The sequence below is a fragment of the Cebus imitator genome, unplaced genomic scaffold (assembly GCF_001604975.1).
Source record: "Cebus imitator isolate Cc_AM_T3 unplaced genomic scaffold, Cebus_imitator-1.0 Scaffold19, whole genome shotgun sequence".
NCBI classification, from domain to species: Eukaryota; Metazoa; Chordata; class Mammalia; order Primates; family Cebidae; genus Cebus; species Cebus imitator.
In genome coordinates this window covers 2,844,996-2,854,678 of record NW_016107334.1, presented here as the reverse complement: position 1 = coordinate 2,854,678, position 9,683 = coordinate 2,844,996, and the positions used below count along the sequence as shown (strand labels likewise).

General features: G+C 43.4%; 1 long non-coding RNA gene across 1 annotated transcript in view; it reads left to right on the top strand.

Annotated features, from left to right (window-relative positions):
• Nucleotides 1-474: 474 nt before the first annotated feature.
• The window catches only part of LOC108295036, a 21,366-nt gene continuing 12,157 nt past the window's right edge, over nucleotides 475-9,683 (top strand). The window contains exons 1-2 of the long non-coding RNA XR_001821247.2: nucleotides 475-486; nucleotides 4,051-4,054. This is a non-coding gene — a long non-coding RNA (uncharacterized LOC108295036). The remainder of the gene's footprint in view (nucleotides 487-4,050; nucleotides 4,055-9,683) is intronic.

Here is a 9,683-nt window from a genome sequence, read left to right as displayed (position 1 = left end):
ACTTGTGGCTCAAGGCCTAGCAAAAGGAAACCCATCCTTTCCTCCCCTCCTTTCCCTCCGGTTTCCAGCCTCTGGGAGGAACAGACTCCTCCCTGCGGGACGAGTACCCGCAGCCCAGACCACAGCTGGCCCCTGGCAGAGGTGTGCCAACAAAGAAAGAAAACAAAAGGCAAGCTGCGTTCATTTCAAGCTCCATCAGGGGCATGCATTAGGTGAGGAAATCAATGGGGAAGATGAAGCGAGCAGGAAAAGAACTTCTTTTTCTCAGTCTCTACAATGGATTTGACCACAAATAATGGTAGGGCAGAAATCACTAAGCAACACCCATTTAGAAACAGAAAAATTTAAAAATCACATCCAGTAAACATTTTTTGGGGTTATTTCCAAAAAAAGATAACTGACACTTTGTTCTTTTTTTTCTTTATGTGGCAAAATACCAGGCAGGACCCAGGATTACAGTACCCAGCTAGGCTTTGTGAACGTCAGGTGCTTTGTATGAGGTAGGAATTGTTGTTCTGAGGTTTGCTGTGGCTGTTTGAAAGGCTAAACTCTTAAGTGTCAATAATATTGATGATTCATCATAATTTGCTGGAGAATAGAGAAACATTTTATAGTTTTGCTTTCATGAGCCAGTAAAGAAAGAGCTTCTTTAGGGAGTTGTTAACCACTCAAAAGTCCTCCTCATCCCCTGACCAAAACAAAATAAAAGGTATTTTGAGATAAGATGTGACTAGAAGTATAGTTTTGATGTTTGTAAATAGTCTCAACAGAATCAATTCTTACTCTGTTTTCATGCAACTTTTGAATCTGTGGGAAGTTCCACAAAAGGAAGATTTTTTTTTTCCCTCTTTCTCTGTTTCTCTATATCGGTTTTTTGCGTTCTTTTGTATGGTTATCTTGGCCGTCTTCCTTTTCACAGATTGGGTACGCTTTTCCCTATTGTTGTCCTGCTGTAATAGCGGAGGGGGACCACCAGGTGGCACTGCGCTAGACGAGGGGCCCTGGAAAGACAGGGGACTCGGTCTGAGTCAGTGCCAGGAAAATCCTGGGGCAGGAAGGGTCAAAGGAGAAAGTGAGAGAATGAGAATAGCATTGGGAGAGGTTACAACCGACTGCAGGGGAGGAATCTTGCCTTTTGCTTATCAACTAACCTGAACTCCTGGAAGCCAGTTTCAATCACCATATAGTTGGAACTGAGATGAAAAGTGGACATACTGTCTGTGGAAATCAGTATTCAAGGCAAACAAATCAGGGAGAGATGCACCCGGATCATCAAATTGGTTAGAAAATCCAGGTAATCTTTGCAGATGGGTCCTCTCATTAATGCTCCTAGCCCTGATGAAGAAATTAAATTTGAGCAGTTCTTCCAATAATCTGCAATGAAAATCAGTAACAGACTGACACCTTGCATGATTGATGAAAATTAATAATAGATTGGCGCTTTGCACTCCCCCTGATTTGGGCACAACCAGAGTAGGTGTGCATTTCTAGCCATTTACATTTAAAAGCTAGAAAATATAAAATTTCTTCACTTTGCCCAGTTATCCTTATATAGTGTAACATCAGACCAAGAGTCTTTCTCTTAATACCCCTCCTACCCTCCAAAGGAATGTTTATAAAACAGTAAACCTTTCTTGGAGGAAGAGAAGGAGGGTTACATTAATACAGCATTTGTATAAATGAAGTCATGCCCCAAACATGAGGTAGTTATTAAATAACTTCTCCTTATGTGCCCAGCACTGTGCCCAGCACTCTGGTAGTTAAGAAATAGAAGCCATAACTTTCCCTCATAGTTTCTGCAAAACATCCCTGATTCAATTATGGGGTGACTGTTGTCACATGTTGCACAGATACAGCTGCACCCAACCTCTCATTAACTTAATGGATTCCTATAGTCAGTCCTCCAGGGATGTGGAGTTGAAGCTGCTGAGATTCACAGAAAGTGTGGGTGTATTTATAAATGCATCTCCCATTACTCCCAGGTTCTCGAAAGGAGAGAGCTCTGCTCCCATAGCAGGTAAGGAGAACTGAACACTGTAGCAAGAAGCTGTCATCATGTGTTCATTCAGTTATAGTTTTAATGACACCTAGTTTTGCATCCCAAGAAGAGAATGTCTGGTCATTTTTGTGTTCTCTGTCCATCTTGGAGTTCCTGCTGGACAGGACATTTTGTATGATGTTTTATGTAGCAAGGACTGACTGCTTTACTACACAAGGTCTCTTGTATGAAGCAATTGGCTTTGCTTAGGAAATGCTTTGGTTTCATGATCAGAGGCATCAACTCTACTTTTAAAAAATTATCAATTGTTTCTAAAGAATAAGTCATGGATTATAAATTCATAGCCCACATATAATCTGAGCCACAAAAATATTTTCTTGGGCCAGCAACGTGTTTAAAAACGTTCATGAATATGAAGGCCTTTAGTGGACATTCCAGTTCACAACTGGTCCCCACTCTTCTGTGACTTAACAACTAGCCTGACTCACATGAGAGGTTTTCAAAATGTTAATGAAAAATGCATATTAAGAAGAAAAACCATGCGTGGATTTTGAAAATTTGTTGCACGAAAATAAACTCATGCTAACTTGTCTGAACAGGATCTAGATTGGCACTAAGACAGATAAGACCTCAGTTTGAAAAGAGCCCCTCTCAGAGCAACATGAATTTTGCTAAAATTGTAGTAAAAGCAAATATCAAATTTATAGTGAAGCTTGGATGGAAGAATGGTAAAATAACTGATGCTTTACAAAGATTTTATGAAGACAATGCCCCCAAAGAAATCAGCAGTTTCCAAATGAGTGACGTGTTTTAAGAAGGGATGAGACAATGTTGCAGATGAAGCCTGCAGCAACAGATCATCCACATCAATTTTTAAGGAAAAAAACTAATCTTGTTTGTGTTTTAATTGAAGTGGAACAATGATTAACAGCCAACACCAAAGACATCTCAACTGGCTCAGCTTACACCATTCTGACTGAAAAATTAAAGTTGAGCTAACTTTCTACTCAATAGGTGCCAAGAGCATTGCACGCATATCAGCTGCAGACCAGAGCACAGCTTTCAGTGGAAATCTTAATCAAGATCCTGAAGCCTTTGTCTGAAGAATTGTAGCAGTAGATTGGAACATGGCTTTACCAGTATGATCCTGAAGAGAAAGCACAACCAAAGCAATGGCTACCAAGAGAAGGAAGTGGTCTTGTCAAAGCCAACATGCATCAGCCAAATGCAAAGGTCATGGCAACAGGTTTTTCGGATGTTCAAGGCATTTTGCTTACTGTCTTTTTGGAGAGCAAAAGAATGATAACATTTGCTTATATGAGAGTGTTTTGAGAAAGTTAGCCACAGCTTTAGCCCAAAAACTGCTGGGAAATTTTCATCAGCGGGTCCTTCTTCACCATGACAATGCTGCTGCTCATTCCTCATCAAACAAGGGCAATTTTATGATAATTTAAATGGAAATCATTAGGAATTCACTTTATAGTCCTGATTTAGTGCCGTCTGCCTTCTTTTTGTTTCCTAATCTTAAAAAATCTGTAAAGAGAGCCCATTTCTCTTTAGTGAATAATATGGAAAATACTGCATTAACAGGTTAAATTCTGAGGACTCTACATTGTTTAGGGATGGACTAAATGGCTAGTATCATCACCTACAAAATTGTCCTGACCTTCATGAAGATTATGTTGAGAAATAAAGTTTACCTTTTTTATTCTTTTATTCTTTTTTTTTTTTTTTTAGAGACAGGGTCTTGCCATGTTGCCCAGGCTGGTTTCAAACTCCTGGGCTCAAGCAATCTTCCTGCCTCAGCCCCCTGAGTAGCTGGACTACAGATGCATGCCACTATGCCTGGATTCTATTTTTATCTTTCAATTCCATTTTTTCCATGAATATTTTGAAGTCACCTCACACTTGTGATCTCTGCCTGGCTCCGGAGGCCTCTGGGAAATGGATCAGCATAAAAGCCACATATGAACTTCATTAAGGATGGGCCAGCACCTTCTCATATAATGGATCTCAAATAAATGGAAATAAATCCCATACACTGTTCACAGGATGGTGAATTGGAACAACTTCTCTTGAGGGCAATTTGGTGATATAATAGAGGCCTGTTACATGGGTGCCCATTATGTAGGGTGAATTGATAGTAAGAATGGAATATATAGACCCACCAGAAGGAGGCCTGCTCTCCTGCACATCTGGCATGCCTTGGAAAGAGAAGTATGCCTTACCACTGAGAGGAATGGAGGGCTCTTGCCAATCTAACAAGTCCTTCATTTGGAGATCAGTTAAAAACATTTCAGAGAGTAACTAGTCTTTAAAAAGAGCATTGTCTTCAACTGAATAATTCCAGTCCTCTCTAGGAATTCTTTTCCAAGAAAATATATAAATGAGGGTGGAAATGTTTAGATACAAGACTGTGTATAACAGCATCACTTGTTAAAATAAAAATCGGAAAAAAATCTCATGTTCAGTAATAGGGCTTGGTGAATAAATCATGAGAGCCATTTGATGGAATACTATGCAGTCATTAACAATGATATACAGATGACTTTTATGGACATAGAAAGTCATTTGCATTTTAGAAATTTGAAGATTATAAAACGGCACAATCCCACCTTTGCAAACATAAATATGCACATATTTAGTGTGGTGGGCAGCCTCTAAGATGGTGCCCAGTGACATCTGCCTCCTGGTATTCACAGCTTTATGTAATCTTCTACCCTTGAATCATTGGTTTCTAGCTCATGGAATTTTGCAACACTGAGGAAATGTCAACTCCATGATGCAGTTATGGATTTGCTGACTTCTGTCTTGCTCTCAGACTCCCTCTATTGTCTTCTTGACTTGCTCACTTTGATGAAGCTGCTTCCACGTTGAAAAGGCCCTTATGGCAAGGAATGGAGGGTGGCTTGCAGCCAACAGTCATTGGAAAAATGAGGTTCCAGTTTAACAACCCACAGAGGGGAACTGAATCCTGCTCACAATCATAGAGTGAGCTTGGAGAGGGATCCTTCCCTAGCTGAGGATTCAGATGAGACCCCAGCCCAGGACAACACTTTGATTGCAGCCTTATAAGAGACTGTAAAGAAAATAACCCAATTTATTCATGCCCAGATTCCTCACCCACTATGAGATAATGTGTGTGTTGTCTGAAGCTGCTAAGTTGGTGGTAATATGCATCATGGTAAGAGAGAAACGACACTCAGGTCAAGAGGTCTGGATACTACAAAATATCGGATGTCACATGTTTGGATGGCATAAATGTAGCATTCTTAAAATGTTTGGGGGCTACAGATCACTTACATATGGCACTGGCAGGCTTTTATATTTTATTCTGATGAAAAAATTGAGATTTTGACATTGTCATTGAATAAACAGAAGGGTGACTTAACAGTTTACAATTTATTTGGCTGATTTCGTATACTTGTGACAGAGCTATCATGTCTTCAAGACACATTATATTTACGGTGGTAGTGGGGGGTTGCTGTGATTTGAGGAGATTTTAATTCACATTCTTTTTTTTCTTTTTATTTGGCACAGGTTGGGTTTTCTAGAGGTAGACACTGAGGCAAAGGAAGCATGGGTTACAAGATGTTTATTAGGTATCAACACCTGTGGAAAGGAGAAAGCAGAAGCAGCATTGATTGGAAGCAGATGCTGAACTCCAGTGCAGGCCCAATTAAGCCTCATCCAATCCAGTGTTTTAAATGGGGCTGAGCAGCCCTGTGTCCCTCAGCCGCTTAAGGCAGGCTGTCTCCCGGGAAGGGAGAGACCTCAGTGGTGGCTCACTGCAGACAGACCTGGAAGGAGCTGACAGCTAGAGGTCATCTGCCAACTGCACCCCCTGCACTGGCCAGCGTATGCTTCCTTGCGTGAGGTTGTCGGCAGCTCATTTCCATATCAGCTACTGTGTAAAGGTGGGGCAGAAAGCGGGACTGAGCTGGGGAGGAACTGAGTTGCTACGTGGACCTAACAAAAGCTTGGCCAACCACTCAGGACACTACTGAGCAGATTTGGCCCATCAGAGTGTTCTCCCATTGGGTGGAAAAGGCCAGATTTGTATGCCTCCTGTGATGGGTCACTGGATGTGGATTGCCTCAGGATGGGCAAGCTCTTGGGTGAGGTCACCCTGAAGCTGACAGCTGGAAGGTGTCTACTGAGTGTTCTCTCCACAGCTGCAGCAGCAAGTCCTTCCTCCGTGGGGAGCTGAGTGGACGTCTCGGGATCCGCGGTCCGTGTTTTGCATCACGCAGATCCAGTTCTTCATATATGTTGTGGGTGCAGCTTCTCCGGGATTCTAGTGAGCCCCCTGCCTTCTTATAGGAAACTTGGAAGAGGAAGTTTAGTAAGAGGAACTAAAGCCCGTGTTCTATTAACTGTGTCCATAACTCTGCATTTCTGTGATGCAGAGAGTTACGGAGACAGTTAATAGAACTGTCCATAATCAACCCAGATTTAATCAACTTGGGTTGATTAAATCAAGTACTTCCCCAGGTGCCATTCCTTCCTGGGTGCTCATGCTGATCATTGTGCACACCTGGCTTGTGGTGGTTAATCGCTGTTAGCTGGCATTTGTTGTTGGTTCCAGGCCCTATCATCCCCTTTACCCTCAGTACACCTAGTTCTTAAAAACCCCTTCCTACCATCAGCCCTGTCTTCCAGGGAGAGCCACCTCTGAACACCTGAGTGATGATGGTGCCCCTAACTCCTGGCCTTAGAAAACGGTATCTCCTTTGAGTCTTTCTTAGCTCGTCTGTTGAACATTGGAACATCTGTTGTATCTTCTGGCTGTACATGATGTATTTACTCCAGCATGCCCACCTCGCACAGCCTTTTAATCCATCCCTGCAGCATCTGCCATGGAGGTTCTGGCATGTCAGTGTCACTTCCCATCACCTATCACTTGCTCCGTGTTTCTAGGTTCCATCGTAGTAGCAAGTTTGCATCATGTCCCAGACTTCTTGAGAAGATGTGTCTTGGGAGAGAGCTCCGAAATCAGTATACTCCACCAGAGCCATGTTCTCACCCCATTGATCAAACACCCATGGTCACTGACTAAGCACCCCGGCTCCTGCTAGCACATGCTGGCTAGAGCTTATAGCCTCTTTGGGATATAGCTCTTTTCTTCCTGTATCAGGCCCAGACTGGTTGTGTTGTGACTTAGCCCTACCTACAGGCCAAATGGCCAGGAGAGGAGGCAGGGACAGATCCTGAAAGGGGCACATGCTGTCTAATGGGGAAGCAGCTTCTGCATCGAAGCTTAGACCTTTATACTTTACAGGGAAGGTTTAGAATTGTTTTTAATTTTTTTTTTCAGGCATGGAGAGTTCAGAGGAATCTGGGAATCGAAACTTCCAGAGGCACCTGCCTAGGTATTCTCATCCTAAAAGTGTGGGCCTCATTTTTCCCCTTCCAGGACCCTGACCTTGACATCATGGAGCTGTCTTGGTTGAGGATTGAACTTCTCTGGAGTTTGTCTGCTCTTACTATGAAGTGCTGAGCCTGGACCTCAGATTTCTCTGTCCTCCCACTGCAGGAGATGAAAGCTTCTTTGTGAGATACCAGGAAGGTCCTCTGGCTTTCATACTTGCCTTTGAGTTGTAGCTTTTCGGGATGTCTTCTAGAATATCAGTGGTGTTTAACAACAGCCTTTCAGGCCATTATCCTTATAGTTACAGCCCCGCCCCAGTACATATCTGTGGTCAGTTGCTCCAGCGAAGGTATTGTCTTCCACTGGCATGCCATCCCACCTCATCAAAGCTGAGAGCTTTAACAGCTAGACTGCTACCTCATGCCAGAGGCTGTCCATGCTCCACCCACCACCAGTGATGGGTCCTCATTGCCAGCTTGCAGACAGTGCTCCTCCTCCAAAACTCCAGCCTGCTTTCTTGAACCACCCCGAGTACCATTTATCCCCGGTGGCGTTCTCTGAAAGCAGAAACCGAGATGGGATTTTTATGAGTACTAACACCCATGAGAGGAAGGGAGAGGCAGCAGGTTTGGGCAAAAGAAGGGGTAAAGCTCAAGGGCAGGCTTAGTAAAGCCATTGCCCAGCCGCAGGGAGCTCTGTAATGTGCATGGCCCAAATAAGTTGTCCCCTGTTGGACAGAAATAGCCAGGCATCTGTGATGAGTCACGGGATGTCGGCTTCCCTGGGAAGGGCAAGCTTATGACTAAGCAGCTCTCAGGAGCTGAAAGATGTGACCGCTGGAGCTATCAGCTCATGGCACCCCCAGCAGCTGGGGCAACCAGTCTTTTCTTGAATGGGAATCTGGGTGGGGTGTTGTCATGTCCACCACGCTGCTGAAATGTAATTCCTCATTTTGCCCTACAATGTCCATGTGTTACTTTTTCAACTAAATTAATAAAGAAAATAAGACAAAATTTATTTTTTTATTTCAAGGTGGAATTCAAATCAGATCACCCCCTGCCTCCACCTCTTTTTCTTTTGAGGCATGGTCTTGCTCTGTCTCCCAGGCTGGTATGTAGTGGTGCAGTCTTGGCTCACTGCAGCCTCGACCTCCTGGGCTCAGGCAACCCACCCACCTCAGCCTCCCAAGTAGCTGGGACTACAGGTGTGCACCATTAGGCTCGACTGATTTTTGTATTATTATTATTTTTTTTGTAGAGGCAAGTTTTCGCTGTGTTTCCAAGGCTGGTCTCAAACTTTTGAGCTCAAGAGATCTGCCCACTTTGGCCTCCTTTCAAAGGGCTGGGATTATAGGCGTGAGCCACTGCACCTGGCCCAGATCACCCTTTCTTAGTTTAATTATTCACTTTGTGAGAATACTGATTTGGTGGTAATTTCTAGCACGTAAGGGAGCATGTGTGACCAAGATTCCAAGCATCAGGTTACAAATGGTAAATTCAGTCAAGCTGATGAGTAGATCATTCTATCACCTCTGCAGAAACCACTGGTGTCTTTCAGCCTCTCTTGGGTTGATTAAATCAAGTACATCTCATGTCACACAGGAAGGATTCAGGGCTAATGGCCAATCTATGGTCTGGGCCCTGGTAGGTAGTGACATCTTATGTCTTTAGGGAAGACAGTGAGTGACAGGCAGCTCTCCACCTATCCCTGTGTGGTGCTTGCTTGCTTCTGTTGTGATTATTTTTGGAGTTAGCTTTTTTGGCTGGCTTAGATTCATTTAGCCATTGGAGACAATCCCTTTACACAAACACTGGTTTATTAACCTGGGACAATCAAAGGGAAGGGGTGTCAATCTTCCTTCACCCTGTTATCACTTTGAAACTTCTTTTTCTGTGAAAGTACTGATGGAAGGAAATCAGTAGAAGGCGTTTGCTTTTGAAGAATGAAGACCAGCCTGGGGCCTCACCTCTGCCTCTGCCTAATGACATCTCTTTTCCAATAAGAAAAAAGTCACCTCCTGAAAAGAGGCTTTGAGGAGTAACTAGAGAATTAAATTTTTTTTCTAATAAGTATCAGAAAACAAATCCAGAGAAAAGAGCAACTTGAACAGTGGTGGAATGTCTGTCTTAGGGAGGACACAGAGCACGGGACTCGGTGACAGTCAGCCTTGGGGTAAATGGGTTTAAATGCCACCTACTAGTCTGAGACCTTGGTCAATTCATAGAAACTCTCTGAGATTGAGTTCCTTCCTCAGAACAGCCAAGACCCTGGCAGTGGCACAGCCCTCTGTCCCCTTTCTTTTTTTTTTTTTTT